Source organism: Acomys minous (assembly GCF_964271855.1).
Source record: "Acomys minous genome assembly, chromosome: 3".
In the NCBI taxonomy this organism is placed as follows: Eukaryota; Metazoa; Chordata; class Mammalia; order Rodentia; family Muridae; genus Acomys; species Acomys minous.
Window position 1 is genome coordinate 12,997,440 of NC_140485.1, and position 20,233 is coordinate 13,017,672.

The 20,233-nt window shown below is 39.2% G+C and overlaps 1 protein-coding gene across 1 annotated transcript in view; it reads left to right on the forward strand.

Moving 5' to 3' along the window:
• The window catches only part of PAK5 (p21 (RAC1) activated kinase 5), a 292,585-nt gene that overhangs the window by 107,449 nt on the left and 164,903 nt on the right, over positions 1 to 20,233 (forward strand). Inside the window, exon 2 of the mRNA XM_084776856.1 lies at positions 5,746 to 5,899. The gene's annotated coding sequence lies outside the window, so the exon portion shown is untranslated. The remainder of the gene's footprint in view (positions 1 to 5,745; positions 5,900 to 20,233) is intronic.

The following is a 20,233-nucleotide window of genomic DNA, read 5'->3' on the forward strand; positions in this document are numbered from 1 at the left end:
GGTGCAGAGTATGTGTTTTGAGAAAGATGGTCTGGAGACATTTCTTCTGGAAAGGTTGTATCCTTGTGACAAATAACGGTTAAAAAAATACATTGGATGTTAGACTTATTATATGAGTTTTTCTCCCTTTCCTTCCAAAGTGTCCAGGTTATCAGAAGAATTCAAGTCAATCGATTTAACATCTTTTGTGATTACCAAACATTTCTCACATAACAGCACAGATAGCACAAATCAAATCTGCCATTTGTAATTTCGCATCTCTTCAGAAAACAGGGATGGGGTGGAAGGTACATGTTGCAGCAGACATTATCAGATTTGGGAGTTAGAGAGACCTATACTGGCCCAACCCCTTAAAACACATCTGGCTGAAAGTGGCCATCCTTCAGTAGGAGAAGGATCACAAGCATGGGGTGGCTCTAACCGAGAGTGGAAACTTCTGTTCATACACGGACATTACAACCACAGAGATATCTATTTCCTCACATGACAAAAATGCAAGTGAGTTGGTACTTTTTCTTTTTCTTTTTCACTTAATTCCCACTCATGAGACTTGTTAATTTTTAAGTGACAGGTCCTTGGCTTGCTTGTTTGCTTGCTTGCTTGATTTATTTATTTATTTATTTATTTATTTAGGCTTATGATTCAAATTAAATTATTAAAAGATTGTGTAGACTGATTTATACTGCTGAATGCATGAACTAACTTCCCCTTTTCTACTTACTATAGGCCAGTGGTCACTTCCATTTTATCACATAGACCACTTCATATTCCAGAAAGTCACATCTGTCTTCATTCTTCCAATAAGCCAATAGTCTAGGGGATAATTCATCACCTCTAACAGTGATGCTAGTATGAGAAGGAGCCTTCTGCACCAGAGCCAACTCCTCACTGAAGGTGAGACTGGCAAACACTGACGTTAATTGGCATCAGGACCTCTTATTAAGGCAGATGCTAGGAAAAGGTTCAGCATTAAGGCCTAGGTTTGATCTGAATATAGTCCACTGAAAATTCAAATAACTGTTTTAAAGCCAGTAGCCGTAAATTGACTTTATTAGAGGTATAAAAATAAAGGTCTCTTTGAGAAAGGAATTTTACTGGTGATCTGGCAGGTGTCAAAATTAGTTTTGATGTCTTTATTCTTTGATTAATCTATTGTCAATACAACTTGAACACGTTAAGTAATATTAATTCTTAGAAATGAGATGCAAAGCAAAAGATGATTAGCTATGTGGGAAATGTGATACAATTTAGTGATGCTCAGTAACATGCACTTCAGTAGCTCTGTTTCTCTGAGTCAAAAGTTTTGCTTTTGTAAAATATGTTGGATTGTATGTTGATGTATGTCATGCTTACATGATTCAGTCAATCATAAAATTATTTTCCATGACAAGGTGAGTTGTTCTCTGATATTCTAAAATACATGAAAAGGATGTCAAAAGACTAAGAAGTAATTCTGTCTACTTGTGTTTTAGCCAATTTTGAATGAATTCAAAGCACATAGGGCATTTTAGGATCGTTTTCCTAGGATGCCTTACTTATGCAGGATTTTACTGAAAGCAAACACTGCTGTTCTTAGCAAAGATCATTTACCTAGAGAATGTGATTTTTGGGTTGACAGTTTCACCAGCCAATTATTTCTCATGAACTACAAACAAATCAAGGTTAAATTTAAACATTTAAAACTATCAAGAAGTAAAGTAGCTGGGAAAATCTCTGGCAACAGCCTTAGAAAACAAATTCATATTTTAAGATAGTTGTAAACAACTTCAATTGAAATAGAAAATAGGTAAGGTGTGTGTGTGTTTGTGTGTGTGTGTGTGTGCGTGTGTCTCAAAATGTCAGAGTTTTTCAAAATAAACTATTTCTGCTAAGTGCATACACCATTTAGTCCAGTTAATTAGTGCATATGATGAAGTAAAAGCAGAAATATTATCCAAGGAAAAGCGGGAGCAATCCTCAGTGAATACTCAGGATCACCCAGGAGTGGATGGCATGGGCTGTCCCTTGGCAACTGTTTCAGACAAGCCTTCTTTGACTATGTCTGAAAATCGGCTGAGCAATGAGTAATACCAGGCAGAAGAAAAGTCATGCGGTCTGGAATTTGTCTTTCTACTGTGACAGGAGAGAGTAGCTGTTTTTAATTCCTGGATCTTTCATGATGCATATGAAAGATACATTTGGTATTTTTCTTAAGCTATGTCTTAGTTAGGGTTACTATTGCTATTCTGAAATAACCTGACCAAAGCAACTTGGGGGGAGAAAAGGGTTTACCTGGCTGTTTTAAGCTTCCGCGTCACTGAAGGAAGTCAAGACAGGAACTTGGGCAGGGCTGGATCCTGGAGCGCTGCAGCTTACTGCCTTGCTCTACATGGCCTGCTCAGCCTGCTTCCTTATACAAGCCAGGACTACCAGCTAAGAGATGGCACCACCCACAATGGGCTAGACCTCCCCCGCTAATCACTAATTAATAAAATGCCCTAAAGGCTTGGCTACAGCTGATGTTATGAGTAACTTTCTTTCTTTTTCTCTTTCTTTCTTTCTTTCTTTCTTTCTTTCTTTCTTTCTTTTTTTTAGACAGGGTTTTTCTGTGTAGCCTTGGCTGTCCTGGACTCACTTTGCAGACCGGGCTGGCTTCAATCTCACAAAGATTCCCCTGCCTCTGTCTCCTGGAGGACTGGGGTTACAGGCGTGCACCTCCAGACCCTGCTGCAGTCATTTTCTTAATTGAAGTTTCCTCCTCAGATACCTTTAGCTTATGCTAAGTTGACATAGAACTATACACACACTTGGCAAGACTGTGCTGACCCATAGCAAAGTAAAAATCTTGTTAGATCTATAACTCAGGTCTGGCCCATGTATAGACAGGTGATTACCATTTGTAAATTCAATAGTTGCAAATCCATGATGTGGTCTTTTTCATTCCTGTGCTTTCAGTTGGTAATGTCAGTTTGAAATGCCACTGTCCACATAGTAGTGCTGAGATGCTGCCTGGTGTTTTTAAGTGAGATAAGGTTTTGGTGTGCTCTATTGAGAAAACGAGCTAAATAAGCTTTAGGCAGGCACTAGGCTCAATGCTGTTGTCTATGGGCACAAATAAATCAACAATATGGATCAAATAAAGTCTCTTGCAGGAATATCTTTTGAAAGAAAATAAGGGTATGTAGTAACTTGTTGATTGAACTTTTTGTTTGTTTGATTTTTTTGGTTTTCGAGACAGGGTTTCTCTATGTAGCCTTGGCCATCCTAGACTCACTTTGTAGACCAGGCTGGTCTTGAATTTACAGTGATCCTACTGCCTCTGCCTCCCCAGTGCTGGGATTAAAGGTGTGTACCACAAGAATAAATAAATACATAAGTAAATAAATAATTAAAGGTGTATACCACCACACCCAGATCTTTCTGAAATCTTAATACCAGTACTTTCTAGGTCCCCAGCTCTTTGAACTATGATTCAACATTTCCAACTTCATGTTTGTGATGACTTTTAGAAAAGATAACTATAGCATAGGCTATTTTAAAGCATACAATGATTTTATTGGTTCTTTGTATGCAGTGGATATTAGTTCCCGGTCAGATGTGTATAGATGACAAAGATTTTCTCTCAGTTGGAAGGCTGCTACACAGAAGTTTTATAACTTCATGAGATCCCACTAGGTTTCCAAACACTATGCTTAAGAGACCACTTTTTTTCCTCCAGTGTATATTTTCAGCATTTTTCTTAAAATTTGGGTCATTGTAACTGTATCGGTTTATATTTGGAGCCTCTGTTCTGTAGCATTGATCTTTGTATTTGTCCTTGTGGCAGTATGACCCTATTTGTGTTACTAAGTTTCTGTGCTATCATTTGCGCCAGGTGTGGTGATACCTACAGCATTATCCTTTCTGCTCAGGGTTGCTCTGTTAGCCAGGGATTTTTGTGCTCCCATGTGAACGTTCAGATTGTGCGCTTTACCTCTGTGAAGACTAGAGTTGCAATTTTGAGGTGTATTATTACACAGAATCTATATATTATCTGCTTTTAGTTGGATGCCCATTTTGATAACATTAATTCTCCCATTTCATAACTATGTGAAATTTTTTCAATTTTCAAATGTATTTTTTAACTTCTTTCTTTGGTGTTTTAAAGTTTTCCTTATAGAAATGTCTTAGTTGGTTTATTTTTTTTTCTTTTCTTTTTTTTTTTTCTATGATAAAATACCATGACCAAAAGCAACTTGGGGAGAAAAGGGCTAACCCATCTTACTCTTCTTCATCACAGTCCATCATCAAAGGAAGTCAGGCAGGAAACTGAAGGCGGGCACTAAGGCAGAAGTCACGGAATAATCCCTCCCTCCTGCTAGTTTACTCCTCAAGGCTGTTCAACCTGCTGTCTTACAGAACCCAAAACCACCATTCCAGGGGGAGCCTCACCCACCATGGGCCAAGCCCTCCTGCGTCAATCATTACACAAGAAAATGTCCCACACTCTTGTCCATAGGCTGCTTTGTTTGTTTGATATTCCTTTTCTCAGTGACTCTACCTTGTGTCAAGCTGACAAAAACAAACAGACAAACAAAAAAAACAAACAAACAAAAAAACAAACCAAACAAACAAACAAAAACTAACCAGGACAAGAGATCCTTCACATCCTTGTTAGATTTATTCCAAGAGATTTGTAAAGTAATTGTGAATGAGGTTATTTTTCAATTATTTCTTAAAATATTCGCTTTCTGTGTGCAGGAAGGCTATTCATATTTTTTCAAGTTCATTTTGTATCCTGGTACTTTTCTAGAAGTGTTTATCAGATCTAGAAATTTCAGAGGGCATATATACTTTTGAGAACACACACACACACACACACACACACACACACACACACACACACACCACATTATTCTCTTTTCCTATTGCTAGCATTTTCTTTTATTTCTTGTCTTATCACTCTAGCTAGAGTTAAGTCATCCTATTAAATAAGAATGGAGAAAGTAGCCAACCTTGTCTTGTTCTGATTATAATGGAAATTCTTTGAGTTTTTCTTCCATTTATGTAATGTTGGCTATAAGCTTGCCATATATAACTTTTTAATGTTGAGATATATTCCCTTAACTCCTAATTTATTCATGGATTTTTTAACATGGAGGGACACTGGATTTTTCTCAAAAGAATTTGCATCATTTGACATGATCCTGTGATTTCTGACTTTGAAACTATTTGTGCGATGTATTACATTTACTGTCTGGGGAACAATGGGATCTAACAGAATTTGACAAAAGTGAAAACAGGAGAGTATGGGTATATGAATGAAAAATAAATTCAAAGCATATCATGTACTTGTGTGAAAGATATTATATGACCTAGTAGCTGTATACAATGTGTGTTTGTATGTTTGTATATTTGTATATATATGTATATGCAGACAGACAGACAATACACTTCTAAGGGTAGACACCAGAGGTTCAGGTACAAAAAGCATACTCCCTGATCCCACATGGTTTGCCATGAATTGGAGAGATGAATTCCCAATGCAATGATTATACAGAGAAGAAAAAAATCTACAGTACAGATGCGGGGAAAGAATTAAGGGGATCTAAACACCATGAAGGGGTAATAAGGTAACAACATACAGATATGTTGCTTAGGAATGTGCTAGAGATTGCACAAAAATGATACAGAAGAATGTAAAGTGAGTGAATGTATGTATACCTATTTATAAAAAGAACATAATGTTGGTGGGCTTTGAGTCATGTTAGTACCATGTTGTTACAGAAATACACTCTGGTGAAATGCTGCGGTCTGTTGCCAAAATGAACACTGAAGAAAAATGAAGAAAACTGAAGAACTCCAGCAAAAAAATTGCACAACAGAAGTAGCCAAACTCTTCTGGCGTCTTTAAATCATCCACAGCCATCATAAAAAGAAGGTAGGAAATATGTTATGGTTTTACACTCTTAAATTCTACTTCAAACTATATAATACTAAATAAAACAGAAAAGTGCAGTTACTAATTCAACAGTGTTTACTGGTTTGCTTGTGCATGCTGTTCTGCACCTGTTTTGAGCTCTAGAAATACACTGATGAATTAAAACATCAAAGATGTGGCCTTGGAGTAAACGAGATTATAGTAGTATAAGGGTTAAATATGTAAATGAATGGGGAGGAAACTAGTAGCCACTGACAGTGTTTATGAATGTGGTATACAATTTAATAAGGCAAAAGGTGGATGGAGGCTACTTGCAAATCTTTCTTTTTGTCCTGCATGGTTCCTGACAACTGGCAACATTGTCACTGAAACTTCTTTGTAGGGGTAGCCTGTGTAAATGGTGTCCTTCTAGGTAAGAAATACATGAAAATTTAAGGACCCGTGGCTTATTTTAGTTAATAAGTGGGGTGGGAAGGATCTGAAAGGAATGGGGGAGAGACATCTATAATCAGAATATATTGTATGAAAAAAAACTTTTTTCAGTTAAAAGAAAGAATGGCTTAAAAACACTTTCACAGTGGGTTACTCCTAGTTTTAAACTGAAAGGAAATCCATCAATGGTGCATAGATCACGTTAAGTTTGGTATTTAGAACACTAACTCATAATAACTAACTGAATAATAGCTTAAAGTCTTAACAAAGTACTGTATACTGTTTTCTAAACCTTATGAGTCTTAAATGGCTTTGAACTCACATCCTCGGACACTTTTCTTCTTCTACTCCAGATCCCTTTCAAAGGCCTTGGTGATAGAGCAGCCTCAGTGCAGCAGCTGTGTAGGCCCAGATAACTGAAGACTTCTTCTCCTTCTTCTTGTTCTTCTTGTTCTTCTTGTTCTTGTTCTTGTTCTTCTTCTTCTTCTTCTTCTTCTTCTTCTTCTTCTTCTTCTTCTTCTTCTTCTTCTTCTTCTTCTTCTTCTTCCTCCTCCTCCTCCTCCTCCTCCTCCTCCTCCTCTTCTTCTTTTAAACAAACTTTATACATAGAAAGCTGGGATAAAAATGAATGATATATGACAGGAAAACACAAGCACAGGAAAACATCTGACTCTGAAACTTCAGGCAAGGCATCCAGCATTGTTTTTGAATCACAAAGGATGTGGGTGCATAAGTGTATGTGGGTCTGCATGCATATTTATTTCATGTGTGCATGTGTGAAGGTCCAGCTCAGGTATCATTCCTCAGGTGCTGTCTACCTTGCTTTTGGAACAGGATGCTTCATTATCTTGGAAATGACCAAGTAGTTTAAGATAGCTGGCCAGCAACCCTTAAGAATTAGACTTTGTCTGCCTCCCCAGTGCTTAGATTACAAGTAACCACACCAGCTATTTTTTTAAAAATATGAATTCTGGGCATTGAACTCAGCTCCTTAAGGTCAATTGTAAGACTTTACTGAGGTGTCTCACTACCCCAGTTTTCAATGAACAACACAGTCGAGTTTTGAAGGGAGTTTTTTTTTCTTTTTTCAATTTAAATTTTTTGTTCCATTTTACATTGCAATCATAGACCTCTCCTTTGTTTCCTCTGATCCAACCCTCCCTCCCTTTTCCTCCCTAGGCCCCTCCCCTAGTCCTCAGACAGGGGGAGCCCTTCTTCCTTATCAACTGACCCCAGCCTACCAAGTCTCATCAGGACTGCCAGCAACCTCTTCCTCTGTGGCCTGGTAAGGCCCCTCCAGTAGAAGGAAGTGACAAAAGAGCAGGTAGCAGAGTCCATTAGCAGGGGGCAGCCCTTGCTCCCCTTTCTAGGGAACCACTATGGAGACTGAGCTGCCTGTGGGCTACATCTGAGCAGGGGTCCTAGGTCCTCTGGATGTATGGTCTTTGTTTGGTGCATCAGTCTCCTCTGGCACCCTGGGGCCCAGATTTGTTGGCTCTGTTAGTCTTTCCTTGGAGCTCCTGTCCCCTCCGGGTCCTTCCATCCCATGGGTGGGGAGATTTTTAACATCACATAATAAATGACTGGCTAGGACATACTGTATGTGTTTTGACCTGGACTCAACACCATGGTTCTAGGTATCAGCAAGCTAAGTGCAGAGCTACCTATAATGAACTGCAAGCTAACACTACCCTCCCAACTGAAAGAATTGAGTCTTAAGAAGAATATCAGAGAAGGTCAGAAGTGGTGTTCTGTGCTATATTCTCTGTATTATCAGCCACTAGACAGGATGCAACTATAATTACCTGGAAATACTTAAAAGGAGCTAACGTTCTCAGACGCAGTCAGATTCAGAAGCAATAAGAAAAGCATAAGCCAGAAAAGAGTGAGAGGTATTTTAGGAGATATTTTAGGAAGATGGTGTTAGTACAGCACTGAGGGAGTGAAGATGTGAGACAGGGAAAAGAAAGATAACATAAAGTTGCTGTTGAGTTGTGAGTATGCAAGATACGATCCTTTAGGTAATTCCAGCACGTAATCTACAGGATATTGCAGATATAACCTACCACAGAGACGGGAGTATGGTTAGTTGATCATCTTCTCACATCTGCCTTGGCTTAATGAGGAGTGTTCTCTAGGGGAAAATGGGGAAATGTTAATTCTCTGGCATTTATGGACTATCAAATATATAAACTAAAGAACAGGCAGAGGAAGGAAGGTCTCAGGCCCAGTCCTGTACATTTGGCATCAGTATTCATCATTAGATCCGCACACAGAAAACTTGAGTGCTCAGTGACGGTGCATGGAGCACTGTCTGGTTCTTCTAGACCAGCAGAAGTAGTGATGGTCATGAGCTAGGCACTAGAGTAGACCCTTCATTTGTACTTTGTCACTTAATTCTTATTTTCTTTAATTTTTTTTATTAATTTATTCTTGTTACATCTCAATGGTTATCCCATCCCTTGTATCCTCCCATTCTTCCCTCCTTCCTCTTTTCCCCTTATTCCCCTCCCCTATGACTGTTCCTGAGGGGGACCTCCTCCCCATGTATATGCTCATAGGGTATCAAGTCTCTTCTTGGTAACCTGCTGTCCTTCTTCTGAGTGCCACCAGGCCTCCCCCTCCAGGGGACATGGTCAAAGGTGAGGCACCAGAGTAAGTGTGAAATTCATACCCCACTCTCCACTCAACTGCGGAGAACGTTCTGTCCATTTGGCTAGATCTGGGTAGGGGTTTAAAGTTTACCGCCTGTTTTGTCATTCAATTCTTATTTGTTGAGTACCCACTCTGAACCAAGGCAATAGATGATCATTAGTCCAAGTCTCCTTGAAGAAGTGTGTTGACATTAGGGGTGTGCTTGTATTGAGATTTCTCCTTTGGGATGGTGGAGGGAGGGGTGGGGGAACGAGTGGAAATTTACATCACAGATTTCTTTACTTCAAGATTAAACAGTGCAAAGTATGAGCAACCCCTTTCTACTTTTTTTTTTTTTCTGGACTGCTTTCATTGTCCTCCAGGGTCCGTATGAAGACTGGCATTTTCCCCATCAGCAGGTGTGGCGAATTTTAGTGTGAGGCTTGGCAAGCTAACATTAGCATCTCAAGCCTCACAGAGACAGAATGGGAATTTGATTGTGGGAATAAATTCAGGAAAGAACTGTGAATTTAAAATCTGAGCCAAAACCCCCTCACCCCTGCTGACTTAGAAATATATTGCCTTTACTCTTCATTCCCAAACATTTAGATAATTCTTTGATCCCTATTTTTAAGTGATGAGGGGAAGATTTAGAATAAGAAGCAAATAAGCATAAAATAACATTCAAAATTATGTAACATAGGAAAAGCAAATACATGAAGTTCAATGTGTGAGCCATTTATAGTGCATTATTTTAACATCTATTATTTTCCCTAGAGGAGCACTGCATCAGCACCCTATCTTTCAAGTTACACTCTAGTAGTACTGCCATCTTCAATCTGTGTCTTGTATTCAGTTGCAGAATAAAGCATTGTGTGAAACATAGAGGGAGGCGTTGGTATTTCAGTTGTTTCTGTCCTGTGTTACTACGATCATTTTATAACACCCAATTTCATTCTCCTTATGCAAGAGGTTTTCTGAGAAATGCAAGAGTAGATTATGGTAGGACAGGAGGTAAAAGTGACAAGGCAATGTTGTTTCCTGGAACTAAGGGTTTCCCGAGATAGGAGATGTTTATACTAAAAGTAGAAGAGGCTCAGGAAAAATGGTAAAAACTGATCATTTTAAATGCACACATGCCTGCTTTACACATGATCTAAGCCGCTTCCTGCAGAGGTACTAGCAATTTCCACTGACAACGAGCAGTCTTCTGTGAGTGCTTCCATTCGGCACTGCTTTCTTCTTCATGCTTGCTGTTCTCACTATCTTAACTTTTGCCAATCAGTTGAGTGTGAAATGGAATCTTGCTGTAATTTGAGTTCCCTGGGTACTAATAGGGTTTGGCATCTTTTCATGCATTGTTCGCCACGCGCGTTTGTTCTTCTGTGAAATGCTTTCCTTATTTCCATCTCTTTTTTCCCCCCCTGTGGAATTGTGTTATCAGATTCATCTTATGCATCTTGTCATTATCTCTCTTGGTTTTTTACCATCATTTACCATCATCTATAACAGTAGCACTAATGGCATTTTAGATTGAACAGTTCTTGTGAGATAGCATCATGGTTAGCAGTCTCCTGGGCCCTTATCTGCTATCTGCAATAGCATCCCAGGGTTGTGAGAATTAAAAAAAAATGCTCCTAGACATAAAAATATCTGTAGTCAAATGTTTCCCTGGTTGAGAACAAGCAACCTATAGCTCTCAGACCAACTCCTATCAGAGAGAAGAATGAGCAAGGAATACATTCCCTCTCCGTTTCTTCCTGATAGGCTCGTCCAAGGCTTGTGCATCTGCACGCTTTCTGAGCTTGTTTCATGCTACCTAGAAGACACACTTTCTGGCCACGTAGAAGTGGAATGGCCAGAACAGTAACATATCCACTTGTCTCCCCATCCTGCCCAGCTTCTGCACCTTCATCTTGCCTCCCCTATTGTAGGATTATGTATTCCACTTTAAGTGTTAGCACCACCTGTTTGTTTCAGCATTTCCCAGGGAAAATGAACTAACACAAGCGTTTGTATCAAAGGTATCCTGTGGATAAGATTGTAGCTGGATTACTAACCTGTCAGAAAGCAGCATGTACAACGTTTTTAGTGGTGAGTTATGAAAATAAAGCCTGAAAGGTAGCTGTAGCAGTTACTTAAGTTTTCACTAGTAGCAAATTGGCATAAGGCTTAGGAACAGGTCAGGTGTTGAGAGTTCCAGAATTTGTAGTACACAGTGAATTTAGAATGGTGATTAAGTACCTTGTCAAGGAGGGGGCTGCCTTTGACCCCAATGAAAAAAAATGTTACACTATTATGTTAATTGCCAATGTAAAGTATATTATAAAAGTCAAAAGACATGTAAAGCAAATTCATAGCACTGTAACCTCTTGTCATTGCAGTGCAAACAGTGGTACAAAGCCAAGCCTAGAGTCTGACTATGAGGGTAGCAGGGCTATACAGGACTCAGTGTGCACACTTTGTGCAGTCTTTCATTTCATATTCAAGACCATTATGACCAGTATACCGAAATCTAGGATGAGTTCACTTGGATTGATGAGGTTGAGAATATTAGCATACTAGCTTCCCCAATCCATCATAGATAGAAGAGCATCCTTTCTTTATAGTGGCCATCCTCCTTTGGTCACTGGTTGTATAGGAATCTCACCTTCAGCAGGTATCATTTAAAATTATCTTGATATCCATTACAGTTTTCTCTGCCACTCCCTAGAATCCAAAAACCAGAATGTAGTCCCATGAGAAGAGAATCAGTACTTCTTCAGGAACAAATGCCCTATCCTCTAAAAATTGAAGTACCTGGCTAATACGCACCATACAAACAGTGAAAAAACACTTTGGAATAGACTCAAAGTGTTAGAATTGGAGTAGGGAGGGATCACGGTAGACCACTGAGTATTCAAATAAAGACACCTGACTAGGATTGGCTTCGGGTCAACCTTAGCCTTTGACAGAGTGGCCCAAGAGGAGATAAGGAGTTGGCAAGAAAAGAGTGTCAGGCACGGTGCTCAGGAGAATCTTGCAACTCTGGTTGACTAGCAATCAGCTTGTTTCTTTATTTATACAGGTTTCACAGAACAAAGACAGATTAATGATTATTCAAAATTTTCTATCATTTTGTCCCTGGACATGTATTAGATTTTTCATTATATGTCCATGTTTCCAAGGTCCGTCACAAGTAGAAAGTACAAATAGAACAGATTTTATTTTTATTATTAGCCCTATGACTCCAATTCAGAGAATCTGAAGAATGTCTCTGCCAAAGCAAATACATTTATTATATGATAGCCTATTTTGGGAGTTGGCAGTATTTGAAATTTTAAAGTACTCCAGACACAAAATAGCAAAACTGGTCTTTTTATGAATAGTAAATACAAAAACCTAACTCCTTTTACCGTATTGTTTCATCATCTGTGCTATAAAGTATGAAAAGATTACTTTAGTTAGTCTATCTTATTTATTGAGTTTTATTCTTCCAGATGTATACCTTTGTATGATTCCTTATTTTAAAACTACATTTTCAGAGAACTATAAGTGTATTTTAAAAAGAGGCCTTGAATTTGTCAGCAATTCTCCTGGCCAGTCGGAGTTTGTCAAGTATCTCTATTTACCTTATACCAATTATACTGTTTGAGTTTGCTTAGGGCCACATATCCAAAGACAATTCATGGAGTCACGGCCTCATTTAGAGTTCCCAGCTTTCTCTTATCTGTGCTTATCATAATCTCTGGGGCATAAGGACGACTTCCAAGTAGGGCCAGATAAAGTTATTTCCCTAAAAGCAGAAGGGATAGTAAATCTAGTACTTCCCTAAAAAGACTCAGACATAATATTCCCAGAAAAAGACACAAAATGAATCATAGTGCAGAGAGCCCCCAAGAATACAACACTCAGAGACCAAAACCTAAAAGTGAGAGACAGAATGACAGTGATTACATTTGGCTCAGCCGTGATGAAACTGTGTCAAACAGCTGTGCTTCATGGCGTTCCTCTGTTTCCAATGGATATGGCTGTACCACTCAGTGATATTTTCTCAAGCACACTTGAAGTAGATTCTTATAGATTTCCGGAGTGGTTATTCAAAGTGTGTTCTATGATGGCTGTGGTGGTTTGATTGATGATGAGCCCTTGTGCTGATATATTTAAATATTTGGTTCTCCCTCATATATTTGAATAGTTTGGTGGAACTATTTGGGAAGTATTAGTGGGTGTAGCCCTATGAGGAAAAAGCAGGTAACTAGGGGAAGGTTTTGAGGTTTCAAAAGCCCATCCCATCCCCAGTTAGCTCTCCATTTAACTCCTGGTTCCTCTATCAAGATGTGAGATCTTAGCTACTGTCACAGTACCATGCCTGCCTGCTTGCTGCCATGTTCACCTCCATGATGGTCATGAACTCTTATCCTCTAAAACTGTGGTAACCAAATAAACACTTTCTTCTGTAAGTGTCAAAGTGTCTTATCACAGCAACAGAAAAGTAATTAAGACAATGTCCTGGGTTGGAGAGATGGCTCAGTGGTTAAGAGCAAAGTCTGCTCTTCCAGAGGTCTTGAGTTCAATTCCCAACAACTGCATGGTGGCTCACAACCATCTATCATGAGATCTGGTTCCCTCTTCTGATTTGCAGGTGTATATGCATGCAGAACACTGTATATATAATAAATAAATATATATATATTTTTTAAAAAGACAATGTCCTACATCAAAAACAAAAAATAAACTTCACTTTCTTTGACATTCCTATTACTTCCTCTCCTCCCCTTTCTAATCCCACTGGAACCCCTGTCACCAAAAATTGCCCTTTTGCTTTTAAGGATTTTGTTTCAGGGTCTCTGTTTTTAATTGAGGCTGCTTGAGTGAGCATGGGTAATGAGTTATTAGTTGGATCATGAACAGCTTGACAGTATCCACACCACTGAAGAAAGTGATGCCCCTCCACTCTCATCCATTAGCCATCAACAGTTCCTCAAGGAAGGGCAGACCTTATGAGCCAATCTATATTCATGGTGAAATGTTGACAGGCCCAATCATGTGCAGGCCTCTTTGAAGTAACCACAGAATTTAATGAGTTCAATGTCTGTGCTATGATTAAAATAAATACATCTCTTCCTCCTATTCTTTGTCTCTTTCACTCTTTTTTCCCCTTTTCTTTGGTGTTCTCTTGGAAGGGATGATACAGATATAGTTTTTAGGGCCAAGCAGTTAACAGTCACTGTTAACTTTTCTCAGCACTTTGACCCGTTATCTGTCTCCACATCAAGTACCATACATTGACAAAAGAAGCTTCTCCAATGAGGCCTGTAACACAACTCTAAGTATTTAGAGAGTTGTTTATCAAAATATTAATTTACCTGAAAACAGTAGAAGGTTCCCATCTAGGGCCTATAACCTCTTATGCCCTAAGTTCATGGGTAGATTTTCTGTACCTGATATAATTTTCTTCTTGTGAAAAAGGTTTAAAATTCAACCAGAAAACAGTCAGTATCCCTCATAATAAGTGCACAACTTTTATAACCATAGATACACTTACCGGAAAAGAATAATTATTGTAGCTCATAGGATTAAACAGATAATTAATGGTATGGATGACTATTCTTCCCCAGAAGCCTGCATAGCATTTTCTGTGACCATAAAGCAGCCACAAGGATGGAAGCTTTATTTTTATTATTTACTACAATCAAAGTGAGTGGCGTCTTCAGCAATATTGTCTTACAATATAACTCTGGTCCACAACCAAAAGTAATGACAGTACCCTCTATTCTTTCAGGGGCCTCTGCAGCCTCTTTCATCAATAATTAATAGGGCAGTGTGTTACATCTGGCACTGTTTTTTAATTAATAAATATCTATGGCTTCTAATATTAGCATTATCTACCTATGAAGAGTAACACCTTTCAAACTCTTTATAAGTTATATTTTAAAATGACCTTGCAAAATAGTAGGTTTCTACCTGGCTTTTTTTTCATGCATGGTTGCTTTTTTGCTAAACTTTCCCTCTGTACCCTCTTCTTTCTTAATACCACCCCATCCCACTTTAGCATTCTCCGTGTCTGCTCTCATATTACATATATTTTATGATCCTTGTTCCCTTAAGGCTTCTTTTGTTTACTTTCCCTCTCATGGCCTATTCTTAACTTCCTGAGTTCTACAAGTACTTCAGGTTAAATCCATCAATCCATAAACCCAAAGATAAGGTCCACAAATGAGAGCGAATGTGCAGTGTTCGTCTCTCTGAGGACTGATTATCTCACTCAATGTATTTTCCAATACCATCCATTTTCCTACAAATTTCATAACTGCACTTTTTAACCTGTACCAGCCTGAATCAGGATTCCAGACAGGGTCTTAAGGTGGAGGACAAAAATAAATAAAATAAATAAATAAATAAATAAATAGGTAACAAAAGGGAAGAATTAAAAGCTGCCTCAGGAGGCCTGCAAGGGATGATGGCCCAGGTCAGTAAGCTTATTAACAACACAGCCTTTAAAAAAAAAATACTCCTCAAATGGGCAAGCAGAAAGTAACTTAGTAAAGAGTATCAAACAGCATAATTACAAGGAGCTCAAGATATCTCAAGCTCCCCTTTAGCAAGGTTCATTCTAGGTCAGTGTCTGGACCATCTCACCACACACACTCGAGAAATGCCAAGCCCCAGTTTGCAGGCTACAGCCTACCAAGGCCCTGGCACCAGTCTGTAGCTGCCCTTGCCTAGCATGACCCTTGCTGAGGGACAAAATGCCCAGATTCCATCATCAGGGCCTCTAGGCAGTCCAATGCATTATAGCCCACAAGCCCAATTTTTCTTTACATGTGAATTAGATTCCATCAGGTGTGTGCATCACAAGTTAATTATCCATCCATCAATTGACAGACACCTAGGCTGATCTCATTTCCTGGCTATGGTGAATAGAGCAGCAATAAGCCTAGATGTGCATGAATTTCTAAAGGAGGACATAGAATACTTAGAGAATATGTCCAATAATGGTATATCTGGGTCTTATGATAGTTCTGTTTTTAGATTGTATTTAAAGAAACAGTCACTGAATTTCCCTAGTGGTTGTTAAGAGTTCGCACCCTTACCAACAGTGAGTAACGGTTCTGCTTTCCTCACTAAGTTACCAGCATTTGTTTCAGTCTGGCACGTTAAAATAAAGTATCAACAAAGTTTGCATTTCTGCATAAATGTTTAAAAAATTATTTATTAACGCTTATATTTCTGCATTTGAGAAGTCTCTGTTCAGTGGCAAGCCCTGTTTTGTTTGAATTGTTTGTTTTCTTGATGATTGGGGTGTGTAAATATTCTTTGTATATTCTAGATATTAGTTGTCTGGGAAGGTTTCTCATTCTACACATTGTCTATTCCCTTAATTAATAGTTTCCATTTCCGTACATGAGCTTTAAAACTTTTTTTCACAAGATTTCACTTGCCAACTGTTGGCTTACTTCTTGACCTACTAGAATTCCATCCAGAAACTCTTTAACTAGGTCTATATATTTTTGAAGTATAATAGTCTTGAAGTGTACTCCCTAATTTTCCTCCAGCAGTTTCTGAGCTTCTGGTCTTTGATTCTGAAGTCTTTGATCCATTTGCAGTGGATTTTTTTTGTGCAGGATAAGAGACAAAGATAGTTTTATCCTCCTACATGTAGACACCCAATTTCAAAGATGCTGTCTTTTTTTTTTTTTTCTCGTGTGTATTTTTGGCCTCTTTGACAAAACTCAAGTGGGTGTAGTTGTACGTTTTTGTATCTGGGTCGTCTATTCTCTTCCACTGATGCACATGTCTGTTATTATGCTGGTATCATGCTGTTTTTTATTACTATGGCTCTATATTACAACTTAAAATCAAATGTGGTGACCTATGCTACAGTTTTGTGTTTTGTTTGCTTGTTTGTTTCTGCTCAACATTTCGTTAGCTATCAGGATCTTATATAATTACATATAAATATTAAGAATTTTTGTTATTACTATCCTGAAGAATTACACCATAATTTGTATTGGCATCATATTGAGTCCACAGATTGCTTTTGGTAAGACAATCATTTTCAAGATATTAATCCAGCCAATGAATGAGCGTGGCAGTTCTATTTATTTATCTTCTTTCCAGCATTTCTTTTTAATAGTAGACATCTTTCATTTCCTTAGTTAAGCTTTTTTTCTCATTAATTTATTTATTCACTTTACATCTCAATCACAGGCCCCTCCCTCCTCTCCTGCCAGTCCCACCCACATACCCTCTTCCCCAATTCACCTCCCTCTTCTACTAAGAAAGGGGAACACCCCTCCCCCATACCAACCTATGTCCACACATCAAGTCACATCAGGACTAAGGGAAACCTCTTCCACTGAAGCCACACAAGGCATCCAAGATAGGGGAACATGATTCAAAAGCAGGCAACAGAGTCCTTGTCAGAGATAACCCCACTCCAATTGCTAGGGAGCTTACATGAAGACCAAACTGTTCATCAGCTACATATGTGTAGGGGCCCTGGGTCCAGTCCATGCATGCTCTTTGGTTGGTGGTTCAGTCTTTGTGAGTACCCATGGGCCTAGGTTAGTTGACTCTATTGGTCTTCTTGTGGGGGTTCTTGTTCCCTCTGGGTCCCTCTAATCGTTCCCTCAACTTTTTCACAAGATTTTGCCTAATGTTTGGTTGTGGGTTTCAGCACCTGTTTCAATCCATTGCTAGGTGAAGCTTCTCAGAGGAAGTTTCTCTACTATGTCTGCAAACATAGCAGAGAATCATCAATCACGTGGCGGCTCTCCCCCATGTGATGGGTCTCAAGTTGAGCCAGTCATTGGTTGACCATTCCCTCAATCTCTGTTCCATCTTTATCCCTGTACATCTTGTAGAGAGGGTTTTGTGTGTGGGTTGGTGACCTTCTCTCTCCACCAGAAGCCCTGCCCAGATATTGGAGGAGGCCTTTTCAGCCTCCATATCCCCCACTGCTAGAAGTCTCAGCTAGAGTCACCCCCATATCCTCCCAGGGGCCTTCCATGACAGAGGTCTTCAGCTTGTCCTAGAGATGCCTCTCACCTATTGGCTTCCCTTTTCCCTCGCAGCCCTCTCACCTCCTATCTCTAATCTCCCCATATCAGATCCCCACCCTCATTCCCTGACCTACTTCCTGCCTCACCCAGTTCCCTCTTTATCCACTTCCAATGTCTATTTTATTTCTCCTTCTGAATGAGATTCAAGCATTCTCCCTTGGTCCCTCCTTGTTACTTGGCTTCTGTGAGTCTGTGGTTATAGGATATATATATATATATCCTGTATTTATAGCTAATATCTGCTTATAAGTAATAGCATGTGTGTCTTTTGGCTCTGTATTATCTTACTCAGGATGCTTAATATAACTACAAGATAACCATGCTACAACCCACAGACCTAAAGAAGCTAAGTAACAAGGAGGGACCAAGGGAGAATGCTTCAATCTCTTTCAGAAGGAGAACCTGGAAAGACAGCAGAAGTGGCTAAAGAAGGAACAGGATAGGTAGCCATTACAGAGGCATTTTCTTAATTGGGTCCCCCTTCCCTCAGATGACTTTAGTGTCTATCAAGTTGACATAAAACTATCCAGCACAGTAACTGCAAATGGGTAGCAAGATCAAATCACCGGTCATGATGCCTTAAGCAAGAATAATCCGACACATGCAAGGGGAATCTGGAAGTCTTTGTAACAAGGTATTTGGACACCAGATTGAGATGTTACATAATTTTGATAATTGGAAGAAGCCATGTATTATCACAGCTTTTTTTTTTTTTTTTTTTTGGTATTTTGAGACAAGGTTTCTCTGTGTAGCATTGGCTCTCCTGGACTTGCTTGGTAGGCCAGGCTGGCCTCGAACTCACAGCAATCCTCCTGCCCCTGCCTCCCAAGGGCTGGGATTAAAGGCGTGTACCACCACCACCCGGCTATCACAGCCTTTGCAATGTCTCTCCAGACATTGGACCTGTGACAACTTGTGTTCATGTGTGTTTCAACTATATTTCCAACATATTCATTTTATATTTATCAATTAAGTCTAATACATGAGGTAGAATGAACTCACAAAATCGGTTTGTTTTGTTGTTTTTGTCAACTGATCTTTTAGGTGCATTTCTCCTTAGGTTTCAAGTATTGGTTAGTATTTACTGAGGTTAATATGGGACAATTTTTATAACCACAATAGCAATGTTTTGCCACAGAGAATGTTTCTTTGATAACCTTGGAAGTCATTAAAAAAATAAGATTCTCTTCCAGGACCTAATTCTAGATTATGACTTTCAGGCTGAGACACCCAGTCTTACCTTGCTTTGCCATGCATAGGGTCTAATACATGGTCCCCAGACAGCATTGCCACTGCTACAGTCTCTCTGTGTAGTGTTGACATTCTCATTAGCCTAGTCTCTATGTAAGTTATTGCTTTGATTTTGCTGTCATTTACTTTTGTTGAGTGGGGAGAAGAATTCTGGTGTTAGCTTATTACATAGTGAATCTAGCAAAATTTAAAAATGCATCCAGATCTATCTGAATTTTATCATAATGGTCCAGAAATGACTTGGTCCTTGTATCTTTGTCACTACAGAAATAATGAAGAACAATTAACAGCTGCCTAGTGCGACAGTCATAATAGAATTGAGTTTAGTCTAGAAAGCATCTAATTGAGTGGATTAAAGAGGCTGATTCTCTCATCTCATGTCAAGTATCTTGCTCAGTGGATTAGCAGGTGCTGATCAGAATCCTGGGCCTGTGGGCACACATCCTGAGTGAAGCCATCTTGACTGAAGGAAGCTCATATAACTCTCCTCACTCACCTGGCAGGCCTTCTTATCCATGTAACATGGACATTCAACACATGCTGTCATTTTTAAAAACATAGTTAGTACTTTTAGAAGAAGAGGCAATTTTAATTAATTTTTAGTTGCTTGAGAATTTCACACACCCATATAATGTTTTTAGTCAAATCTTCCCTCCCTTACAGTCCATGCCTTTTCTGTCCTACCATTGTCCCCTTCCAACTTCATGATCTGTTTTTTCAAGGCCAGGGAGTCCACTCCATGCCACCTATATGCTCATGAGCATAGGACCCCCTACTGGAGTATGCGCAGAATCTCAGTGGATAAATCCTTCTAGAAAACGGATTCTTCCTTCTCCAGAAGCCAAAAACTGCCAATAGATCCACAGCTAGGAACGGGACTTCACAATCTTCCACCATCCATGCAAGAATTTTGGCTTTGTTGATCTAGTGCATGTTTTGTGCATGCAATCACAGCTGCTATTGAGATTAT